General features: G+C 47.5%; 1 protein-coding gene across 3 annotated transcripts in view; it reads left to right on the top strand.

Annotated features, from left to right (window-relative positions):
- ATP8B4 (ATPase phospholipid transporting 8B4 (putative)) overlaps positions 1 to 22,947 on the top strand; it is a 4,589,528-nt gene that overhangs the window by 4,488,319 nt on the left and 78,262 nt on the right. For all 3 annotated transcript variants that reach the window (XR_013609828.1, XR_013609825.1, XR_013609826.1), the window contains one exon: positions 18,642 to 19,118. The gene's annotated coding sequence lies outside the window, so the exon portion shown is untranslated. The remainder of the gene's footprint in view (positions 1 to 18,641; positions 19,119 to 22,947) is intronic.

Genomic DNA, 22,947 nt, shown 5'->3' on the forward strand with positions numbered 1-22,947 from the left:
CCAATAGTTATTGGGTTCCTTAGGGTCTGAGGTAGTTTTTTTTAAAAGAGACTCGACCATAGCTGCTTTCCATTTTGTGGGAACCGTAGCGTGACTTAGGGATAGATTGAAAAGGTCAGTAAGGCTTTCCAATAAAGCTGGTCCGATAATGAACAAAATGTGGGTTGGGACTGGTTTGGTTGGGAGCCTGATTTGACCTTGGAGAGGGCCGTGCTATCATCATCTTGTGTGAATATGGTAAATTCATTTAGAGACATTGAGGTGGGTATGTGATCACAATCGGACCATTGGTCATGATGTTCACATATTTGTTTAAGAAAGGAGCTGTGGATAGTGTTGATATTTTCCTCAAAGAAAGTGGACAGTGTGTCCACCCAATTCTCAGAAGCAGGGTATTGAGACTGGCATGAAGCAGGGCTTGTATATTCTTTTAATATTTTATGAAGTTCTTTGTGTGAATTGGCTGCCTTATTTAATCTGTCACAGAAGTGATTTTTTTAGCTGTTTTAAAATTGTCTAGGTAGTGCCTGTTGACAGATGTGTGTGCCTGCTTATCCTCTGTGCTTTTTGAAATCCTCCATTTCCGTTCGGCCTTTCTACTCACCAGTTTGTCAGATTTTAAGGCTTCACTGAACCAAGGAGACATTTTGTGCTTGTGTTTGGCTTTGATCAAGGGGGCGATAGCATCGAGGGCCTGGGTGATTGCCTTCTCATAGGTTTCAACTGCAAGAGTTATGTTGTCGGTGTTGATAGAGGATGGGGAACTGAAGTGGGAAGAAAAGGTAGCTATGCTTACTTTCTTACAGGGTCTGCTCCATTTCTGTTATCTGCGGACATTACTGTGGGTGGGGACACACTGTAATGAGAATTTTAATAAGTGATGGTCTGACCAGAGAATTGGGATGGGGGTTCCACTTTGATATGAGGGGTGTTGGTGAACAGGAGGACAAGGGTATGACCTGCTGAATGGGTGGGCCCTGTTACCAATTGACCTAGACCCAGGGTATTGAGACTGGAGATCAATAGACAGGTGATTGTGTCCGTTAAGAGTTCAGCATGAAAATTAAAATCACCAATTAGAATAAAGTTGTCACCACTAAAACATGAGGTCCAATGGTCTCCATCAAATTGTTGGTGAAGTTGCTTTTAATGCCTAGAGCAGGGTGTGCATACGGCCGCCTTAGGATGGATGGGCTCTCGATATGCGGCTGCCCCCCCCCCCATTGGAGCATGAGACCTACCCCGTCCGTAAAGGCTGCAGGATATATCGGTGGGAGAGTGCCCAGGACAGCGGGCATTGCACAAAGCCAACTATCTGCACAGCCTGGGATCGGACCTAAAGAAGAGGAACCTAGGGAGAGTCTCAGGGAGACACTCACCGACCACAAGTGCAACAGAGGAGCACTTCCCCATGTGAGCCGAGGAGCCAGGCCCCAATCTGGCAGATCAGCTGTGAGTGTAGACGCCAGACTGAGACACTGAGGGTGAGGGTCTGGGGCCGTGTGTCCTGGCTGGAAGATGGAGAGGCCAAGGAAAGTTCATCCCTGGCCCTAGTAGACTGTGAGAAGGGGGCTGGGGGAGAGCGGAGGGCCCAGGAGAGCTAACTCGGGCCCCCATGTCTGATTGAGGTCTCCCAGATTGGAAGAGGCCTTCTGACTGTACTGTGAGGGGCGGTGCAGCGGCATATACCAGCACGCTACGGAGCGCTACGGAGGATGACTGAAATGTTCCTGACCCAGCGGGCCTGAATGCTGATGAAGCCATCCACCCAAGTCCCTGCGAGTGGAGTCCTGAAGCCTGAAGGAGGTGAGGAAAGTGCCTTAGGGATGGCAGCAGGCCGGGAGAAGGTGGATCGGCGCTCCCCTCCTGCTAGAACAGACAGGGGTGGCACAATCCACCAGTCAGAATGCAGAGCAATGGTCACTGCAATCGCCAGTGACTCAGACGCTGGTATATCCAGTGTTGTGGGTGCAGAAGTCCTCGGGGCCAACTGAGCAGCGCCAAAGGGGAGGTTCTGTTTAGAGCCGGTGAGGCAGGAGCACCACAGTGGGCCGTCAGCCGCTGAGACAAGCACAGGGGGTTTGCCCCTATTTGGTCACTGGATTGAGAGGCAGACTCCTCCCTGCAGGGTGTACATGAAGGGGAGACCGACTGGGACCCGCCTCTCCTCCTCCTAGCTGCTCTGGCACTAGGCCTGTCGGGAGGCATCGAGCTTGTCCACACTTACAACAGGGTGACCTCAGGAGGGACTGACACCGACTGCTGTGGGCAATGGCATCCGGCCGCAACAAGAAGGATCGCACTCTGAAGGAGATGCTCCCTTGCCCAATGGAGAGCGCATCAGGCGACTGCCCCCTGCGTCGAACCCCACACGGAGACAAAATGAAGACAAGGTGGAAGAGTCATTGACACCCTCCTTCCTGGAATCACTCTTTATATTTCTTAGAGACGACCTGCAGGAGGGGCGTGGCTTGGTGACAATGTAGGGAGTAGCAGACCTCAGAGCTCCTCCGTGGCATCCCTGTACCGCAAGTGATCCTGATAAGCTGCAGGGACCCCCAGTACTGCAATACATGGTGGAATGCCTGGTGATGCCCTAGCTGCCCTTCCAAGAAGTTAGAGTGGCGAAAAAGCAGAGAAAACAGCACGTTTATCTTCTGAGCACTGTCCGACTCGGTCGAGAACAAAATGGCGACCGTGCCAGGCAGTAGACGCTCCCGCCGATAATAACGACTCCTGCACCTGAGGCAACCTCTGAGCAGCGGACCGGAGCTTGAAGGCTGAGCGGGGACAGGAACCCGCTGGTGAGACGATCGGGTGACATCGCAGAACCAAGGTGAGGGTTGAAGCGCGCTCTGCAAAGGCCCAGAGGAAGACGCCTGACCCGAAAATGGCGGTGCGGGGCACTTCAAAGGTGCCGTGGAGGTGCTAGTAGCGGCCGAGCGTAACCCCCTGCACAAAACTATTATATGCCACCCTAATGAACTACCCATAAGCAACATAGCCAAATTGAAAAGAGTGCTGCAGCGCGCCCTGCACAAGCCCGGAAAGGGACACCTGGTGTTGGAGTGGCGATGCAGGGGGCTCTGGGGGCGCTGTGGGGGAGCCGTTAACTGCTGAGCTAATCCCACTGCACAAGACCATTGCAGGTTTGCTATTGTTCCTGCGTGAGCCCGAATGCATAGAAGACGTCCGACTTGGAAAAGGCGGCTCGGGGGTCCTGAGAGCGAAGTGGAGACACTGACAGAGGTAAAGTGCCCTGGGGATCTAGCTATACAGGACTACGACTGGAGGATATCCCCTGGGCAATGGGGCATCGGAGCAGGCCGTGAGTCTTAGTGACAGAGGTAGCTTAAAACCGAGAGGTTTGGAGGCCCACAACTCGACGAGTAGAGCAACCTATACCCAGAAAACGCCCAGTGAGCTCCGCGTGGGAGGTGGGTGCTTGTGGGCGCTGGGCGGCCTTCATAGTCCGCAACTTGACACAGGGCTTTGTGAGGGAGTGGAGCGGTCATTGCCTGTGGGATCCAGCTTTGCTGACAGCGCTGCTACCAACATGGATGCCATGTGCTCGGGAGCACTGAGAGCGGGGCCTATCTGCTGAGAGGGGCCTGAAAAACATCCCCCCTAGAAGCATGTGCACAATCTAGTACTGGAGCTGGGCGTACTACGCACCAACGCAGCAGGCAAGGAGGGCTGAATACAGCACTGGGTGAAGAAGAGCGCCTCTGAGAGAACACAGCAGTCCAGCCTAATTCTCAATCCTCTACAGGGGTGGAGCCCTTTGCTCCTGGATGGACCACCCCCCACATACCTGAGGCACGTGGGACAATTCTCTGGGGAACACACGGGTTGGGACCATCTGACCTGTAGACTTCTGAAAAAGTTTTGGCTGCACTGCACCTGCTGGAGAGTGGCTGCAACTCAAATTGACTGGTGAGAGTGGGGCCTAAGGTACTCCTTTACATATCTTACTACTACTGCCAACGGACCGCAAGCTGGGCAGAGTGTCCAGGAAAAAGGGATTTGAGGTCCTGCGGATGGACGAGTCGGAACAGCACACTGATGATGATGGAACAGCTGTTGGGGGGCGAGGGCCTGGGCGACCCGGGAACCCCTCCTTGGGGGATATCATGCAGGCCATAATATCTTCGCGAGAGGCGCTTGAGGTGAGGATGGATGCCATTGGGTCGGATCTCACCCTATTGAAATATGACCACCGAAAACTTAAGGAGAGGGTAGCGATCAATGAGACTAACATGAAAGACATACCGGACACGGTCGCCACCCTACAAGACTCCCTGAAAGAAGTGATGGATAGGGTCAAGGTGCTGGAGATGAGGGCTGAGGACAGCGAAGGGCGCTCAAGAGGAATAACCTCCGCATCGTGGGAGTTCCGGAGCAAAAGGAGGGAGCTGATGCGGTCCAGTACCTAGAAACCTGGCTGAAAACGGAGGTGGCACCGGAGGGTCTATTCCCTTTCTATGCGCTGGAACATGCACACAGGGTCCCGGCTCGCCCACCTAAACCTGGGGCCTGCCCCGCCAAATGGTGGTGAGACTGCTGCATGATCGAGACCGCGACTTCATACTGCAGAGAGCCCGGGAGCAACAGAATCTACAGATTGGGAACAGCAAGGTGATGATATTCCCAGACTATACTTGGGAAGTACAGCGCCAAAGAACCTCCTTCCTGGCTGTTAAATGAAAGTTGCTCCGTCTCCCCTATGCCATGCTGTTCCCGGCCCGCCTTAGGGTAACTGCAGATGCGGAAACACACTTCTTTCTCACCCCGCAGGCTTCTTGGAACTGGTTGGAAACCCGAAGCAGCACTGGCACACGCTCGCCACAAGCGACCTCTCCCCGAGTACGACTGTCCATCACATCGCCATTACAGAGGCCCATCGCTCCAACTGATTGACGCCAGGAGCGAGACAGAGCAGTCCTAGCAGTGGTGGCCATTAGCCAGGGCGCAGTCAGCCCGACTAGCAATGACACGGACAACGAGAGAAGCGGGGCGAAGAACTCGAGATCGAGTAGTGCCCAGGGGCTCTTTGTTACTGAACTTCCGGACGTTACTCCGCAGACAGCAGATGGAATGATTGGATGATTGAACTGCAGAGGGTATGCGGAAAAGATGGTAGGATGTCGGCTGCGACTCCTGGACCTAGAGACCCAGCTGATGCACTGTGGAGGACTGAAGGGAGAATCTACATCAATTACGGGGCCCGTATGGATGACTTAGTTTTAATGGGGGGGGCCAGGAGGGGCTCTGGGGGCATCGGATGCGAGTCATACGCCACCTTCTTTTTCTGGTTCTTTGTATGAATATCTTAGTTTGAGTTGGTGGCCTGTTCTTGTGTACCTGTCCTGGGGATTGGGAGTTGGGTAAAGTTTGAAGTTACGGGCGGATGGGGGGGTCAGACATGTCGCTAAGGGGTTCATCTGGGGTCAGGATCTAGATTTGGAGCCATGGGTACCTCCGTTGGAATCAAAGTTATGTCTTGGAATGTAGGAGGATGAACACTATGAGTCGGCGGCACAAAATTCATGCCTACCTAGTGCAGAGAGGGGTGCAAATTGCACTGCTGCAAGAAACCCACTTGACGAAGTCAGAAGGGGCGGCGTCACAGCGTCTAGGAGGGGGCAGGTGTTTCACACCACATATTCGGCCTTTGCAAGAGGGACCTTGGTATGGGTGCGAGCAAGGGTGCCATTCCAATGTGTTAGGCAGCTGGTCGATACCGAAGACCAATTCACAGTAGTAACAGGGCGGCTTGATGGCCGGGACATTACGGTAGGAAGCATATATGCCCCTAATATTGAGCAACCTGCTTTGTTTGCACAGTTATCTCAGAAATAGGCAATGGTGTTGACGGGCCCTATACTTCTGGGGGGGAGATTTCAATTGCATTACTGACATAGACCTGAACCACTCTCACCCTCCACTCCCTGACGCTCCCACTCATAGGATTGTAGAAGCCCGATGGGACTGGCAACGGCACTGGGGACTGACAGACACTTGGCGGACCTATCACTGAGGAGAATGGGAATACTCTTATTTTTCAGCTATACATGAGCTGCACGTCCGGTTGGATGCTATACTCTGCTTCCCTGATGTGCATATGAAGGTCACGTTGAGTGAGTATTTAGCTAGGATGACCTCTGATCACAACCCATTGCTGGTGTCCTTGAATTGGGTTTGAATTAGACCTGTGATCCCTAGCTGGTGTCTTTGCCCGGAAACACTGGAAGACCCGGTCTTCCGAACCACCATAGGTCATGCTATTGAGGAATACTTTTAACACAACACCAACACATCCATTAACCTACATAATGAGTGGGATGCATTCAAAGTAGTGATACAAGGGCGCTGTATTGGGGAAGCAGTGCGAGTTCATAAAACCTTATTGAATGATGTACAACAGGCGGAACAATGGCTCAGGGAGATAGAAAAGGACAGACCTGGTCGGGAGGATAAACAAGAGGAACTTTGGTGGCGAAGAAGGGATGACCGCACAAGTAGAGAGGCTGAGGTGTTTCGATTACAGGGCATATGTGCCATGGGCGCAAGCTGAGAGGAATAAATCTGGGGCACTCTTGGCTTGGCTGGCAAACCCAGCGCACAGAGGGACACTGATTTTAGAGCTACACAGTGAGGGTGGTAAATAGCCGAACATCAGGCTATCAACACGCAGTTTCTGGAATACTACACTACACTTTATCACAGTCGGCTAGATCCCAGGGTTCTGGAGGAAGGTGGTTTCATGGACATTGAACTGCCACAGATTGAGGCGGAGAATGCAGAGAGCTTGGGTCGGCCAGTGGAGCTGGGTGAGATCAGGGGAGCCATAAAACGTATGGCTAAGAACAAAACTTCGGGCACTGATGGGCTACCTTCTGTGTTTTATGTCACGTATGTGGACCTGCTGGACCCCAGTTGTTAACCCTATATAATCGATCAAAGCAAGATGGCTACCTACAAGCTCAACAAGGGAAGCAGTAATTATACCCCTCCTCAAGCTGGACAAACCAGCGTGGGACCGCACAGCCTATCGCCCTCTTGCGATGCTTAATCTTGACTATAAGATTTTGAGCAGTGTTTTGGCCAGCCGACTGATGGAACATATGACGACTCTTGTGCATGGGACCAGGCCGGGTTTATTCCTTCCTGGAATACTGCCTGAACATACAAAGGCTGTGCCAACTGGTACACAGGATGGCGGGTGAGGGGGAGAGGCGTGCATACTATCGATTGACATTGAAAAGGCCTTCGATAGATTGGAGTGGCCATATCTGTTCACGGTCCTGAGGGCATTTGGTATGGGCGAGGGATTGTGGTCTGGATGAAGATTCTGTATAACTGCTCGACTGCCAGGGTCAGAACGGGGGGGTGATTTCCAAAGCCTGCAGTGTGGGTAGGGGGACGAGACAGGGCTGCCCACTGTCTACCCTCCTGTTCGCCCGGGCAATAGAACCACTAGCTGTCCATGCACGGTTGGGGAGATACTACAGGGGCTTGGATGGGATGGGTCAGGCACACTACATTGTTCTATATACCGACGATCTTTTAATGTTCCTCGCCAATTCTGCTGAAGAGCTGCAGGGTGCCCGAGATTTGCTGGCTAGACTGGGGTAAGTGGTGGGGCTCAAAGTTACCTGGAATAAGACGTGTCTATTTCCGGTACGAGGGGGTAGAGCTGAACCACCTAAGGGGCTAGATGTGGGGTGGGAAAGCAGCAGCTTGCCTTATTTAGGAGTCAGAACTTATCATGAGCCTGCTGACTTATTGGAGGGCAACATAGGGCATGCATTGAGAGCTGCCAGGAGTAATTTTAATTTGGGGGGGGTACTCTGCCTTTATCAGTAGCGGGGAGAGTGGCGTTGCTAAAGATGATAACCCTGCCTCTTCTACTTTACTATTTTGGAAGGCTACCACTTTGGGTACCTGGAAAATATTTTTTCCAACTAAATACTATGGTTACGAGTTTTCTGTGGTGTTCAGGGAGGCGCAGAGTGGTGCTGAATACTATGATGTGCCCTGGACAAGAGAGAGGGTTTGCAGCCCCTGAATTTAAGGCATATTACCATGCGGCCCAATTTCAATGGTTCACGCAGTGGATGACGGGGAGGATGAGGGTAGAGACGGACCTTAGGGGTATGGACCTGGGCCTTCGCCAACTCGCTCATACTCTTCTCCAGCTGCTGTTACACGATAGAGAGGTGCCGAGGGATCTGTGGGTTGTGTGACAATGCTGGAATAGAGCCAATAAGAGAATTAAGGTGGGTCCCTCGTACATGCCTGAAATTCCAGTATGGCTCTGTGAGGCGTTACCGCATGGAGGGGTTTGGCAGGGGTTGCCGGGCTGGGAAGACCTGGGGATCTCCAATGTTGGGGATCTCTATAAGGATGGTGTCCTCATACCATTTCAAGAAGTCATGGAAAGATATGAAATGCCCGCCCAAGACTTTCTCTTGCATGCGGCCTTGATGGCAGCCATTCGTAAACACTGGAAGAAAGGAATGGAGGAGCCACAGACCTTCCTCCCCTGTCAGTATGTGGTAACTTCAGCGGGGAAGATCAAGGCGGTTACCTGTCTGTATAGGAGAATTACACAGGGGTCTAGAACTCTTTTAGAGGGGCTGCGTATTAAATGGGAGGCGGATCTGGGGACACCTATGGAGGAAAAGCCATGGGAGATGTTGATGGAACGGGCGTGGAAATGCTCCCGGTACGTGAGATTCCAGCTAATACAATTTTATGTGTTCCATCGGGCGTACCTCACTCCTCTCAATATTAATGAGTTTTTCAGATCCCACACAGCCTGTCCGTGGTGCAAACTGGAAAATGCTGCATTTGTACACATGCTCTGGGAATGTCCACTGTTACACAGGTTTTGGGGGAGGTCCTGACCAGACTAAAGGAGGTGACAGATAGGGGTCTGCAGCTGACTCTAGGTGTTTGACTGCTACACTGGTTTCCCCACACTGTCCGTAACAATATCACCAGTAAATTCATAGATTTAGGATTAGTCCTAGCTAAAAGAGAGATTACTAGTCATTGGAAAGCGGTCACTACCCCTAATAGAGCGCGATGGCTGCGGGAATTTATAAAGTGGGCGGATTGTGAGGGGATTTTCCGACTACAAATGGCCCGGAGAATCAACAATGATAAATTGCTGGAAACGTATCGGGCCTGGGTAGCGATGGTGGACCTACTTAAGAGCCCGACTGATGATGACGACTGACCCTCTGATGGTGGGGGACTCATCCTCCAGCTCTGGATCATTGCCTCTGTTGTGTAGATGGGACGGATCATGGGTGAGGCGATTGATGTGAGAGTATCCCCCTAGATGGAACCCTGATTACTGACATAGGGATTTTAATAGGGTGGTAGGACTGCATGATGGGCGACATGAGAGATATGGGTAAGAGCGACATGTCTGAGGGTAGGGGGGAGGAATGGAGGGAGTTGTTGTTTCTAGTTGCCTTATTAGGTGAGGGGAGGAGTCAGAATATGAAAAATCTTAGAGCAGCATGGACTTGACGTCCGGGATAGAGTTAAAGGTTGTAACGGCTTAGACAAATGTACTTTGTGTACAAGAATACTGAAGAAGCTGGAGATGAAGACCTGGACGGAGTAGCCCGGGTTGCGAATATGACATAATATATCCTTAATAGGTACAACACTGTACACCTGAATGTAATATGTAAAAGTAATATGGGAGTTCATGCGATTGGTAAAGGAAAACTGAATAAAGTTTGTTTAGAGATGACCTACAGGCAGTCAAAAGGGATCTTTCCCAGGATTTTAAGGAAGTCAGAAAGGATGTGGACTCCCTGGGGGATTACGTCGAGGCATTGGAGGAGCAGGGAGACAGTAGGGAGGGGGAACTTGAATCTCTTCAGCAGGCTGTTATCTGCCTCCATGAGCAACATGCAGATTTACAGGCCCTCATGGAAGATCTAGAAAACAGGTCCCGCCAGAACAACATCCACATACGAGGCCCCAGGGCCAAAATGGAGAGAGAGAACATCTTTGGCTACGTCCGGAATTTCTTTTCCCATATCTTGTGAGTCCACCTGAAACTGCCATAAAGAATGACTGAGCACCCGGAGTTGGCAGGCCTTGTTCAAATGCAGTCTTCCCGGCTGACATCTTGTTGTGTGCACACAACTATCAGGCCAAAGAGGACAGCCTACACAAATCCCGGGATAAGCATCCACTCTCTTTCAGAGACCAGGCTCCAAAATGTTATCAAGATCTAGCAGCTATCACATTGCAGAAGTCGGGGTAGTTCAGGCCTGTCACCACGTTCCTGCAAGACAAAGGCATACCCTTCTTATGGGGTCATCCCTTCCGTATCATGTCTTGATGGGAAGGGGAGTCTCTCCACCAACGATCGTTAACAGACATGCCAGATCCTGGGATTGGACTTGCCCACTGAGGGGAAAGCATTGGCCCCTTCCTCCCCCTTTCCTAAGGAATGCAAATCACAATGGCGGAAACAAGGAGCAAGGTAGGGGGAGGCGCCCGGACCCTTAAGAGATCACATAGGTGGCATTTGAGGCAATTCCTGCAGTGCTCACCATGACAGAAGACACATGAAAGGACCAGTCAAGTAGCAGATCTAAGTATAGCTGTTGGGTTAGGTGGTGAGTGGGGGTGGTTGGAATGTTTGGGCCACAATATGGACCCCATATGGTCACACTCATAGACTTGCAAGAATGTGGGACTAAACATAAGTTGATGCTCCAATTCTCCAGTTCTACTCTTTTACTCTTCTTAACCTTTCGTTATTGGGGTTTACAATCACTCACACAGATGACACAATGATTTACACACAGGGTTCTCATGGAGATCTCGATAGTGTATGGTGATTCCCTTGGACTCTGCAGACAGCCGCATCCCATAGCATATGCCTGCCTGGTCAAACCCAATGCAGACTAAGCCATTTAAATTCCTCACATTCAATGTGAGAGGAATTAATAACCCCATAAAATGCAGGGCAGTACTGTCCCTATCTAGAAAACTCTGGGGGGACATATGCCTTCTTCAGGAGACTCACCTGCCCTCAAAGGACTGTCTCCGCCTAAAGTCACAGGCCACAAGTTTTTTTTCTCTACCTCCACGAAGACAGAGGGGGAGCCATAGTGATGGCAGGCTCCTTTAGGGGAAAGGTATGATAAAAAGGAGTTGAAATTAGGTACAGATGTCTCACTTTCCACCTCACAATAGGGGGCCAGTCATTGCTGGTGGGCTCTATCCATGCCCCAAACAAAGGCCAGGAGGCCCTTTTACACACCGCACTAGCGGAGGCGCTGTCTACTACTGAATGGTGGGTACTGTTGGGGAAGACTTCAATCTGGTGTTTGATAACATCCTAGATAGGTCAGCGCAGAGACTCAGTCAGGCAGGGTCACTGTCAGAGGACGGACACGAGTGTCTGAAAGACATTGGGCTCAGAGATCTATGAAGGGCTTTCCATCCACATACACGTGATTAGGTATACAACCATTACCACGCAACTTTTACAACGACCTACCATTACCACGCATTTTTTACAACGCAGATCCATTACAACGAAATACCATTACAACGCATGTATTTACAACGCAGGTACCTTTACAACGCATACCATTACAACGTAAGTATTGGTAAGTATATAATTTTATTAAAAATATTTTAAGTTTGGGTTTTTGGGTAAAGGGGTATTTTTAGGGTTTAGGGTCAGTTTTGGGTTTTGGGTAAAGGGGCATTTTTAGGGTTTAGGGTCAGTTTTGGGTTTTTGGGTAAAGGGGTATTTTTAGGGTTTAGGGTCAGTTTTGGGTTTTTGGGTAAAGGGGTATTTTTAGGGTTCAGGGTCAGTTTTGGGTTTTTGGGTAAAGGGGTATTTTTAGGGTTCAGGGTCAGTTTTGGGTTTTTGGGTAAAGGGGTATTTTTAGGGTTCAGGGTCAGTTTTGGGTTTTTGGGTAAAGGGGTATTTTTAGGGTTCTGGGTCAGTTTTGGGTTTTTGGGTAAAGGGGTATTTTTAGGGTTTAGGGTCAGTTTTTGTTTTTTGGGTAAAGGGGTATTTTTAGGGTTCAGGGTCAGTTTTTAGTTTTTGGGTAAAGGGGTATTTTTAGGGTTCAGGGTCAGTTTTTAGTTTTTGGGTAAAGGGGTATTTTTAGGGTTCAGGGTCAGTTTTTAGTTTTTGGGTAAAGGGGTATTTTTAGGGTTCAGGGTCAATTTTGGGTTTTTGGTAAAGGGGTATTTTTAAGGTTCAGGGTCAGTTTTGGGTTTTTGGGTAAAGGGGTATTTTTAGGGTTTAGGGTCAGTTTTGGGTTTTTGGGTAAAGGGGTATTTTTAGGGTTTAGGGTCAGTTTTGGGTTTTTGGGTAAAGGGATATTTTTAAGATTAAGGGTCAGTTTTGGGTTTTTGGGTAAAGGGGTACAGGGTAAAAATTAAATACAATTAAATTTAAATTACATTAAAATAAAGTAATTACATTAAATTAAATGTAATTAATTAAATAAAAAATAAAAAAATTAAATTAAATTAAATTAAATTATATTAATTTTAATTAATTTACATTAAAAAAATATTTTAAACTTACCAATACTTAAGATGTAATTGTATGCGTTGTAAAGGTACCAGCGTTGTAAATACATGCGTTGTAATGGTACTGCGTTGTAATGGATCCTGCGTTGTAAAAATTGCGTGGTAATGGTAGTCGTGGTAAAAGTATGCGTTGTAACGTCATACATCCACGTGATAACTCCTTTTCTAATGCACACAAAACGTACGCTTGATTGAATTAGCTTCTGAGCATGACAGACATACAAACGCTTGCCACAGAGATGGAAATACGCACAGTGGTGCTCTCTGATCACACCGCGGTGACACTCTCGCTATTCCTCCCTCAACTGGAGTGCCCCACCCATCTGTGGAGATTGTGAGACACTATTTTACAATGCACTGATGTGGTGGCGCAAATCCAACAAGCCATCGCCGGGTTCATTACACACAATGACGGACCCTGACATCTCCATCGCTATACTGTGGGAGGTACTCAAAACAGTTTGGAAAATCATTGCAATCACAGCTCCTGACCGTAAAGTTCAAAAAGAAAAGCAGGAGACCCTCACTAAGCAAGTTTAGGGTCAGTTTGGGGTTTTTGGGTAAAGGGGTATTTTTAGGGTTTAGGGTCAGTTTGGGGTTTTTGGGTAAAGGGGTATTTTTAGGGTTCAGGGTCAGTTTGGGGTTTTTGGGTAAAGGGGTATTTTTAGGGTTCAGGGTCAGTTTTGGGTTTTTGGGTAAAGGGGTATTTTTAGGGTTCAGGGTCAGTTTTGGGTTTTTGGGTAAAGGGGTATTTTTAGGGTTCTGGGTCAGTTTGGGGTTTTTGGGTAAAGGGGTATTTTTAGGGTTTAGGGTCAGTTTTCGTTTTTTGGGTAAAGGGGTATTTTTAGGGTTCAGGGTCAGTTTTTAGTTTTTGGGTAAAGGGGTATTTTTAGGGTTCAGGGTCAGTTTTTAGTTTTTGGGTAAAGGGGTATTTTTAGGGTTCAGGGTCAGTTTTTAGTTTTTGGGTAAAGGGGTATTTTTAGGGTTCAGGGTCAATTTTGGGTTTTTGGGTAAAGGGGTATTTTTAGGGTTCAGGGTCAGTTTTGGGTTTTTGGGTAAAGGGGTATTTTTAGGGTTTAGGGTCAGTTTTGGGTTTTTGGGTAAAGGGGTATTTTTAGGGTTTAGGGTCAGTTTTGGGTTTTTGGGTAAAGGGATATTTTTAAGATTAAGGGTCAGTTTTGGGTTTTTGGGTAAAGGGGTACAGGGTAAAAATTAAATACAATTAAATTTAAATTACATTAAAATAAAGTAATTACATTAAATTAAATGTAATTAATTAAATAAAAAATAAAAAAATTAAATTAAATTAAATTAAATTATATTAATTTTAATTAATTTACATTAAAAAAAAATGTAAACTTACCAATACTTACGATGTAATTGTATGCGTTGTAAAGGTACCAGCGTTGTAAATACATGCGTTGTAATGGTACTGCGTTGTAATGGATCCTGCGTTGTAAAAATTGCGTGGTAATGGTAGTCGTGGTAAAAGTATGCGTTGTAACGTCATACATCCACGTGATAACTCCTTTTCTAATGCACACAAAACGTACGCTTGATTGAATTAGCTTCTGAGCATGACAGACATACAAACGCTTGCCACAGAGATGGAAATACGCACAGTGGTGCTCTCTGATCACACCGCGGTGACACTCTCGCTATTCCTCCCTCAACTGGAGTGCCCCACCCATCTGTGGAGATTGTGAGACACTATTTTACAATGCACTGATGTGGTGGCGCAAATCCAACAAGCCATCGCCGGGTTCATTACACACAATGACGGACCCTGACATCTCCATCGCTATACTGTGGGAGGTACTCAAAACAGTTTGGAAAATCATTGCAATCACAGCTCCTGACCGTAAAGTTCAAAAAGAAAAGCAGGAGACCCTCACTAAGCAAGTTGAAAAGCTTGAGCGTATACACCAAAGCACAGGTGCCCCGAGGTTGTGGCATCAATCATCAGTGCTTTGCTCCCAATGGGTGGGTCTTGACATGGACTGGGCAGAGTATGCTGCCCTCTGCCTGCAACATTCTTTCTACATCTGCTGCAACAAATGAGGCCGGGTCTTGGTGAACAAATTACACGTCCAGCGGCAGAGACTAGGGGTATTCTCTATACAGACACCCGGGGGGCTTGGCTACGGAGGACAGGGACATAGGACACACCTTTATGCTGGCCAACACCTAGATTCCACGGATGGCGCCCAATATCTCCAAGAAGCGCGCACGTCCCCTCTCATCCCAGACCAGTCCTTAGAAAGTGAGATACTTATAGAGGAAGTTATATCAGCTATTTCTGGCCTGAAACTCGCAAAATCTCCAGGTCTGCACGGCTACTCATTGGTATTCTATAAGACCCTTTGCCCCCTCATCATGCCCATTCTAATGTGGCTATTTAATTCCTTTGCTGCCCCAGAGTGATTCCGGACTCGATGCTGACCACTGTCCTTATCCATAAGCCGGGCAAGGATAAATTGCAATACATTTTATACTGACTTATTTCCCTTTTAAACGTGGATTTAAAATTATTCGCAGGCATCCTAGCCAACAGCTTCAGTCCATATATGCCTTCCATCATTGACCCGGACCAACCAGGATTCATACCCCGAAGACAAACGAGCAATAATACCAAGCGGATACTACACATCTTGGAGAATACTGAACGCAGACTGGGGGAATTCATGCTCCTGGTGATTGAGGCCAAAAAGGCCTTCCATTGGGTCTGTTGGCCCTTCCTGGAGCAGGTTCTCACACAATATGGGCTCAGGGAGAAATTCAGGACACAGATCCTGAACTGCTACCACTCGCCTGAGCAACGGCGCGGATCAATCACTGCACTTGGCTCTCTTTTCAAGTGGCAGGGGGGCCCTATTACCCCTGCTGTTTGCCCCCTACATGGAGTCCCTAGATCAGAGGGTTCGGGACAATCCTGAAATTACCGGAGCGAACTTCGGGACGATCAACATACCATAAGCCTTTATGCTGACAATTAACCCTGGGTGTCGTTCGCGTAGTAGCGCTACGTGTAGCTACGTGAAGTGCACTTCGCAGCATGCGAGCTACGCGTAGTATTACGTGAACTGCGTAGTGCAGTAGTAAATGCTGTTCGCGATGATTGCACAGTGCCGGATCCTTGTCCGCACTGTGCAATCATTGCAAACAGCATCTTGCACAGTGCAAGCTCTTGTTTTCTGCCACTCGAGTAGATTTGTACTCAAGCGGCAGCTTTCTCAACGTGGACTGGTAGTTTCTCATCGCAAGCGGTCGCGAGCATATGCGACTACTCGCAATGAGAAACCTGACCTCCCTGCGTTGAAAATCTCGCCGGGAGGTTTACTTTCCATGCTCACGATCGGCAACTTGATGTTGCTGATCGCGAACGAGGAAAAACTCTCGCCGGGATGTCATTTTGCTCGCTTGCAGTTGCCAAGTTGACATTGTGTTTGCACTGTGCTACGTGCAATTCGTGTAGTGCTAAGTAGCGCAAACTTCGCAAACTAAACAAGTGTAGCGTAGTAATTCGCCCAAGGTTACTGACAATGTGCTGGCAACATTGAATAGGCCGGTCATAGCTTTGCAAACCTTCCTGAGGGAGATTGAGGATTTCGGTGCAGCCTCTGGCTTCCAGGTGAATGTGGAGAAAGCACAGGCACTTCACCTCTCCTTGCTGCCCCAGCCAAACTCCTTCAATTCATCGAGCTTGGGGGGAAGCCCTGCATGAGGAGGGACCTGATCTATCTTCCCCCAGGCCTGGGGGCTTGGGCATCCCCAATCTTCAACTATACTACCAGGCGGCCCAACTGCACTACCTGGTGGAATACAGCCAAACCGAATCAGAAAAGCATTGGCTATTGCAGGACAGAGCTGTGGTGGGTACGTCACTTTGGAATGTTGTGTTTCTCAAGAAAAAGCATAGATCTCAGAATCTCTACATATCCCTCATCATGCAGGTGACAAAGACTGCATGGGACCAGACTTCGATCAGGTGTAAAATGACCTCCTATCCCTCACCTCTGATGCCTTTACTGGAAAATCTAGACTTCGGTTACATGAGCGGGACCAGGGACTTTCACATTATGGTAGCAGTCAGACTGCCGCTAAATGGCGCACATTTTCAATGAGGAAGGAGTGATCTCCTCTACCCAATTGCACTGAGATTACAGCCTTCCAGAAACTGAGCGCCTCCACTGCATGCAAATATGACACTGGATACTGCACCCACACAATACAGCTAATGCACAGCGACACCTCACTCAATACGAGAAATGGCTCATCACTAAACTATCGGATAACCGACTTACTTCCGAGATATATGCGCTTTTGATCAAACGTAACAAACACATATATGAAGCCAACCAAACTAGATGGGAAAAGGACCTGGGGAGACAGCTCAGTGACAGAGATATTATGGAGCTAGCCAGACAGTCAGCAACGTGGCCCTCATCGAAACACTCACTAAAGTAGTCACGTATTGGTACTATACTCCTGCACGCCTACATAAGATCAATCCAACTCTGAGTGGCAACTGTTAGCAGGGGTGCCGGGCCCAGGGGACTCCGGTCCTTCTATTGTGGGATTGCTCATGGCTACTAGCATAATGGGCACAGGTAACTGATGATATAGATCTACACTTCAAAACTTAACTGCCCAGGTTTCCTGCCTATACAATCCTGGGGCTGTTAAACCCCTTAACATTCCCCTTAAAGCCCAGGCGTGAGAGGCACATTGGTTTGGATTGGATGCAGCAATCCAGAATATTCTGCTACACAGGCACTCTTCGTAAAGTCCCACCCACACTGGATGGCTTCATAGGCAATGGTACATCCTAGGTATGGAAAAGCTTTCCATCACAATTGCCAATCGGTGCACCTCCTTTCGGAGACCTATGGCGCCTTTATCTGTCTTTGCTGGCACAAGACTTCCAGGAACTGACATGTCCTTAATATCTATGCCTCCTGAGATTATCGGATGCAGCCTTAACTGAATAACCAGACAGTAAGATGTTTGTGGTTATCAATTAACTGTTAAAGGATCTGAAGTGAGTTGGGTGTGGGTAGGGTGGGACAAGTCATGTTTGCCAAGCTATTGCTATACTGGGTATGTTTACGTTGATGAGCGACCTCTTGAGTTTTTGAGGGTCAATATAACTGATAAGGGCACTGTATTTAAACACCAATCAAAAGATTTGAACCTAAAGTATGATTTGAACCTAAAGTATGATACGTTTCCTATTATCTGGTCATCTCCATTCTTGTTGGTTGTCATTGTTCCTTTCCTGTCGATCACTCATAGGAGACGGTGTCAAACACAGAATAGACGCAACGCTTTTTAATAGTTTGAATAGTTTGTGATCCTCTGATCCAAGGGAAGTGATGCACAAAACTTTACCCAACAATGCCCAACTGAGCTTTCCAGAATGGGCAAAATCTACGCCCTCTCCAAAACAGCGGCGAGGAGAAGTAGGGAATGTCATTAAGAAAAAGACAAAAATAATTTGTAGAACTACCGTGTTCCTTCACTCAGCTTCTCAGTCTTCCCAGATGAAGCAATTCATTCACGCTGAACTCTCTCTCTCTCTTTCTTATGTGTTAAAGCCTAGAATAGTAAACAGACTATCAGTATGGTTTAATACGCTACATATCTTAAATTTCAACCCTAAACATATGTTGAATACTGTTGCATTTCACATACACTCTGGGAACTTGGCTTAGTACTTGGACGTGCAGCTGTATACAACAGAATCAACACACTTTCATATAAAAGCCATTCCAATATCCCGGAGCAATGTTCCAAGTCTTTTGTGGTATATTCTGAACAATGTCTATGAGCTTTGGCTTTTAAGGTTGCCAGCAATAATATTTGCAACAATGTCTCAAGGTTTGACACAATGTACTTCTTGATCAAAGAGGATTCAGATTTTTTGGGGCTAAGTCTCTGCACTCTGCACTGTTGAGAAAAGTCTTTGTTTTACTAATGTGAGGTCACACTTACCTTGGCTTAGTGAATCATTGTCCTAATCTTCCTCATTTCATTTGCAGGTACCACCTAGGTTCGGTGTTATCACGGATTGGGAGAATCTTCAGACTGTTTGCTGACCAACGTCGACCACCAAGACTGGACTGAGTGCAGGGGTGGCTACTCCGTTAAGGCAGCGGAGCGTCGCCCCCTGCTGAAAGCCAGCAGAGACAAAGGACAGAAATAGAATGATAAGAAAATAATGTTATTATCATCTTATTTTTCATCCTGCAAGCTGCGAGCTGAGGGAAGGGAGAGGCCATCCGTACTGAGTTGCAGCTGCAGCACCAGGGAAGAGGGGGAGTGTTGGGCATTACTAAAGTGTTCTTGACGTTTGGCCAGCCCCAGATGTCGTTCTCCTACCCGAGCTATTTCGTACAGCCAGGTGGAGAACCAACACAGGCTCCCAGTTCATGTTTGAGCGCCGAACCAAGTCCCAGTGTGCAGCAGTTCCTGTGCGGTAGGCGAGGATCGGGAGCAAGGTGGCGGCCATCGGAGCGGTAAGGGCTATTTCATATATTCATAATTCTGTCTATGTTTCTTTGTGTTCCTCCCTCCCACCGCCCATTACCTCATAAGATGAGGGGCCGCTATTGACTGGGATCTTCAGGTAAGCTGACAGACAAACGGAAGGTTCTCCAAGCAGAGTCTAATTAACAAGCAGCGATTGGCTGCAAGGCCGTGCCTCAAACCACATTTTGGATCCGAAACCGCTGCCAAGACTTTGAAGAAAGGTGCTAGAACCTTTGAGACTGTTCTATAAGCTTCTAGAATGTGTATAAGGCTACAAATGTCGAGTTCAAAGGAATGTTCTAGAAGCTTCCTGAGTGAGCATGAGGTTGCAAATGATGTTTAGTGGATTGTGCCCAAGTTTCTTTAATTTACACATTGCTGCACAGAAAAAGGGGTTTATGCATTTAGAATCGTATTAAGGATGCCATGCGTACACTTAACTGGGGACATAGCACTTTCTCAGTGCAGGTATTTTGTCACTCCAGCCATTTGTGGGGCAAATACACCTGAATTGACTGCTGCACGTGATGTTTTCCAATAGTGGGTCTTTTCCGGATGCTCATGACAGATGGTGTCGATCTCCCGGTTCTGTAGTTGTTTCACTATAGTACCCAGTAATCTCTCGGGATGTCTTTTGGTGTCTGCATGTTCTTTCATTAACCCCTCTGCCTCTCCATCCCGAGCAGGTATGTCAGCTGCTGACTTGATTGTTCATTCATGGGTCGGCCGGTGGTTCCACCTTGGTATTCCGGCCTTGAGTTCACTGTGATATATGAAGGATGTCGGCCCCTGTTCTTTGGTGCTGTCAGGGCTGGACTGGGAACTGAAAGCAGCCCTGGCAATTTTTGCCAGACCAGCCCCCGTCCGGCGCATAGCGAGCGCGCGCAGCGTGCGAGTCGACCGCTAATCGGGGGGTTATGGGTGGGTTCTCCCCCTAGAAAATTTTGGAAAACAACAGACCAAAATGGTGAATTTTACAGCACATTTTTCATTACATATTCAATTGTATCAACTTTTAAAGGACAGTAAATAGTAGATGATGACCTTAAAGAGCACCAGGTTACCAAGTGGGCCGAAAAAAGTAGGGGAGGTGTGAGCTGAGAATCAGAAGGTGGAAATAACCCAAGGATTGGATCAGTGGGCAGAGGTGTGGCAAGAATGCGCAAACATCCCCATTTTTTGTATTTGTTTAGCATTTCACTGCCCACTTTAATCAACCAATGGATACACATGATTATTTAAGGTTATAATGAGTTATTGACATTAAAATACATTCACAAAGTGTGATATACTTCTAATCACAGATTGTCCCAAATACGATAAAATGTGGAAGCACAAGCCATTTGTCGCCGAGCCATGGAGTTTCTGTCATCAGCACGCTCCCTTTTTCCACAACAGCAGTTCAAACATGAATGGCAAAATATTCTAGTTTGTAAATGTTTTCTATATAATCATGGCTCTGTCGTATTTGCCTCATAATGCAAGATCTGCTGCTTGATCTAACCATTTAAACTAATAAATTGTTTAAAGCTCAAACGTATCAAAAGGTAATAAAAAATGTGACTTGTGTTGCTGCGGAGTGGATGGCTTATTGTAAAGGTTAACTGGTCACCTTTCTAACTGCTACATTTGTATGTTCCACTGGTACTAATGAGGCAAAATCTTTCCAGAGACTGTGAGCATGTGTACAAATGTCAAAAATAATAAAATATCAGAAAACATACTGAATTATGCTGCAGCCTTTTTTTTATGCATAATTTAGTCAACACTGCAGCATCATTTTGTTCTCCTTTGCTTCAAGATTCCAGTGGGCCCAAAGCAGGCAGCACATGTTAAAAGTGCTTTTGCATGAAGCAGAGACACTGTGAAGTTTGCGAACTTAGTCTGGTGTGCGTGCAAATCCTGCATTGCCGATCCCTGATGAGTTGCAGTAAGTACTTCTGAAACAAGGCCAATGGAGGTACCTATGGGTGAGGCAGACTGCCCTCAACGGCAGGGCTGGCCTTAGCACTGGTGGTGCCCTGTGCATTAATGTTTGTTATTACCCTCCAATGACCACCTCCGCCATGGATTCTCCCACTACCACCCTTTAACAGTGCCCCTCAAGTCACCTTACCTACACTCTCTCTCAGATGCATTTAGGATAATCAAATACTGGGGGAAAAACATAATGCTCTAATTTATACCTTGAAGTTTATATGTAGCTGTTACATGACAGTTATTAGCTCACTGTTCTATGTTAGGATTTTAACTTATTAACTGTAAGTAACAATGGGGTCTCTCTGACAAAAGCAGTAGCCCACTGACCTATTTACATTATGTGCACTTTGTGATCTGCATGGTACATGTTCTTTGCAGCAGGCACATTAACCCTCTGAGCTACCTTTCCATGAGTCAAAACTTCCACTAAACAAAATTCCGATCTCTCTCTAGAAAGAACATTAAACACCAGAGTCATCATGACATTTTTATTGATGCCGAAAATTGCTGGAGGCCAGGAAGGAGGCAGCAAGCGCTTTTAAAACCTTAAAATTCTTGCAAACATAATGCCTCCACCCAAAGTCAGCACCCAGTGCGGTCACACCGGTAGCACTTCCCTAGAGCTGGCCCTTCTCAATTGTCCTGTGACCTCAGTGACAGGGTCTAGGGTGTGCTGCTTCATAGGCCTGCCCGCAAGACTGGAGGTGAACTTCAGTATGGATTGTGGTGGACAAGCTTTGAAGGTTAAACCACACTTGCCACTGCTAGGGGCCACCTACTGGTGCTAAGACATCAGGGCTTCTAAGGTCTTGCAAAGCCTTCTAAGGTCTAGCATGGGATTGTGCTCTCTCAGGACAGTGGTCTGATGGACTGGTTATTAAGGCTGAACCTGGTTCACCAGTTCCAAATTCAGCAGCTCTGGCCATAGTGCCACATCCTCTTGCTCCACTGAGAAAAACTCACACTGCCTTCAATTACAAGCCAATTGTTGCTGGCTATAAACACCTGGATGGGTCTCAACTTAAAGGACGCACAATACAAGAGCAATATGTGGCCTACCAAAAAAAAGTAATAACATCCTGGAAAAGCAAACAATCATAGGGAATGCAAAATTAGCAAACCATGTGAAATGTAAGCAGGAACAACATGGTTAGCTTAGCACTTTTACACTCACTATTCGGAAATCAGTGAGTGCTTTTGCCTGAAAATTTGAGGACATGACTACAGGGCCCTGAATGGACCCATTTTAATGTCCATTGCGTATATCCTTACAAAATGTAAGCAATATGGTAAAAAAGACCACATCCCTGGACACAGAGCCGCAGTACACATTTTGTTTTCCAATCCACACATTGCAGTACCTCCAGGATTAGTGTACTAGTTGCAAGTCCAGGGAAAACAAAGACAAGAAAACAAAAATAGCGCATCACTGGCAAATTCGGTAAAAGTGACAGTGACGCTAATGTGTTTGGGTGCAAATAAAATCAATCTGACCAGTTTGCTACCAGTCTGTCTTACTTTATTTAGTTATTTTATCATATTTTTAACCTTTTATTCCAGATGCGGCACCTTGGAATTAAAATAACAGAAAGATACAACATTTCCAGCAAAAGTGTAAAAGATAGGAGACAGAGGACGCAGATCGCACCGTGAACTAGACTGTCAATCAGCGCTGCACAGTCACTCAGTCCTGCGGCTTTCAGTGTCTGGGCCGAGCTCCGTATCTCATGTCAGGCAGTAGGCGATAATCATAAACCTGTGCTGGCTGCATTGCCAGGCCTGAGCCTGAGGCCAGCCACCACCTCTGCTCCCTACTCACATTCAAATTAAGCAAGC

Source organism: Lissotriton helveticus, chromosome 3_2, assembly GCF_964261635.1.
Source record: "Lissotriton helveticus chromosome 3_2, aLisHel1.1, whole genome shotgun sequence".
Lineage (NCBI taxonomy): Eukaryota > Metazoa > Chordata > Amphibia > Caudata > Salamandridae > Lissotriton > Lissotriton helveticus.